The sequence below is a fragment of the Micropterus salmoides genome, unplaced genomic scaffold, assembly GCF_014851395.1.
Source record: "Micropterus salmoides isolate LMB-PRFRI ecotype aquatic unplaced genomic scaffold, ASM1485139v1 Ms_hic_scaffold_5, whole genome shotgun sequence".
NCBI classification, from domain to species: domain Eukaryota; kingdom Metazoa; phylum Chordata; class Actinopteri; order Centrarchiformes; family Centrarchidae; genus Micropterus; species Micropterus salmoides.
Genome location: NW_024044237.1, coordinates 5,674,780 through 5,677,426, shown reverse-complemented (window position 1 = coordinate 5,677,426; position 2,647 = coordinate 5,674,780).

The following is a 2,647-nucleotide window of genomic DNA, read 5'->3' as shown; positions in this document are numbered from 1 at the left end:
TTTTATATAAAAAAGGTCAGGCATTCATTAGATAGTCATGCTGTTGTTGGTGGTGTTTTTCTGGATCTGAAAAAGGGCATTTGATACCATCGACCATTAAATACTCCTGTTCAAATTAACAAACTTCAACTTCTCCAAACAAGCTATAAAAAAAATCAAAAACCGTGTAGTTCAATCTTCATCATCATCATTTCCAGAAAATGCCACCAGAATGTTTCTTCATTCAATTATCTTTTCTCGTAGTGAATACTGTTTTACAAACTGGTCATTTACAAATGCCACAACACTCAAACCAATAGTCACTTTTTAAAAGAGCCATACAAATCTTCAATAGAAAACCAATTTCTCTTCTTTACTGCCTCATCCTTTAGAAACATAACCTTAAGTTTTTTTTTAAAGAAAATTTTACTAGTTTAAATTTGCCTGCTCTCTATAGGCTATAAGCACAGACAATTTAGAGGAGACACGCCACTCAATAACATTCTAAGTAAAACTCTATGTGGAAGGTCTGTTTTACTTCTATTGCACACGCGCGGAAGTGGTGAAGCAGGCGTAGTAGATGTAGATAGAAGCGGTCGGGAAAAGCGCATTTTAAACCTTATTTTGGGACAATGTTGTCAAACTTTTTCAGCGATTTTTTCTTTCTTTCTGATTTTAATGCTGATTCTATTCGTGTAGTTTTATGACCCGGTGACCAGTGAAAGTGCAGTTCTGGCTCTCTCCCCATTCTAACGCCAAGCAGTTGCTAATGTTATCCATTGCAAAATACTTGTAACATTATGGCTTGCCACATTACTTCACCAGCTAACACGATCCATATTACGATCCTGTGTACCACCGGTATTATGTGTACCGTATTAACGGTATTATGTGTACCGTATTAACGGTATTATGTGAAAGTGTTGATTTTAGCCTGCAAGAAATGATGTAAATGATTTTTGCAAAAGCGCACCTGGATGTTCCTCAGCACTACTTGCAAAATATTCTGTGGACAGAGGAAACCAAAGTTGAGTTGTTTGGAAGGAACACAACCCTGTGTGTGGAGGGGAAAAGGCACAGCACTCCTACATCAAAACCTCATCCTGACTGTGAAGTGTGTCCATCAAATGAAGTGCAACAGAAGGTGGGTGGTGCAACAGGACAACGACTCAAAGCACAGAAATAAATCAACAACAGAATGGTTTCAGCAGAAAAAAATTCACCTTCTAGAGTGGCCCAGTCAGAGTCCTGACCTCTACTCGCTTGAGATGCTGTGGTATAACTTCTAGAGAGAGAGTCACACCAGACAGCCCAAGAATATTACTGAACTAAAAACGGTTTTGTAAAGAGGGATGGTCCGAAATTCCTCTTGACCGTTGTTCAGGTCTGATCCGCAAATACAGGCAATGTTTGTTTGAGGTTATTGCTGCCAAAGATGGGTGAACCAGTTATTAAATCTAAGGGTTCACATACTTTTTCCACCCTGCACTGTGAATGTTTACACAGTGTGTTCAGGAAGGCAAGGCAAGTTTATTTGTACAGCACATTTCAACAACAAGCCAATTCAAAGTGCTTTACAGTAGGGTTGGGCTGATAAAAGATGCCATCGTCCATCGGCTGACACCACGACCCTGAGCTGGCATCGTGATTGTAATGACCACGAACGTTGTTATTATTGTTTTAAAGTATACTTTGCACCTGGCTCAGAATTCAACCCCCCAACCCTACTTTACATCAAACATAAATGCAACATAGGGACATTGGAAAAAAAAAAAATACACATTAAAATATAATTTTTGAAAGGGTGATGTAGAAAAACAGTTAAATAGGAAATAAAAACAGAGTAAAACAGGACAGTAAAAGTCACAGTGCAGTGTACAATATTAATCTACAGCCTTACATTTGATTTAATTAAAAGCAATAGTAAAAAAAGTCTTCAGTCTTAATTTAAAAGAACAGAGTTTCAGCAGACCTGCAGTTTTCTGGGAGTTTGTTCCAGATATGTGGAGCATAAAAACTGAACACTGCTCCTCCATGTTTAGTTTTGACTCTGGAGACACAAGAAAAACATGAAAACATGTAATTATTTATGTGGTATTAGTTTAAACAGACTGTTGAAGATGATGAAGATCAGATCACATTTTATGACCAATGTATGCAGAGATCAGACCACAACCATTTCTAGGGTTTACAAAGAATGGTGTGAAAAGGGAAAAACATCCAGTATGCGGCAGTCCTGTGGGCGAAAATGCCTCGTTGATGCTAGAGGTCAGAGGAGAATGGGCCGACTGATTCAAGCTGATAGAAGAGCAACTTTGACTGAAATAACCACTCGTTACAACCGAGGTATGCAGCAAAGCATTTGTGAAGCCACAACACACACAACCTTGAGGCGGATGGGCTACAACAGCAGAAGACCCCACCGGGTACCACTCATCTCCACTACAAATAGGAAAAAGAGGCTACAATTTGCAAGAGCTCACCAAAATTGGACAGTTGAAGACTGGAAAAATGTTGCCTGGTCTGATGAGTCTCGATTTCTGTTGAGACATTCAGATGGTAGAGTCAGAATTTGGCGTAAACAGAATGAGAACATGGATCCATCATGCCTTGTTACCACTGTGCAGGCTGCTGGTGGTGGTGTAATGGTGTGGGGGATGTTTTCTTG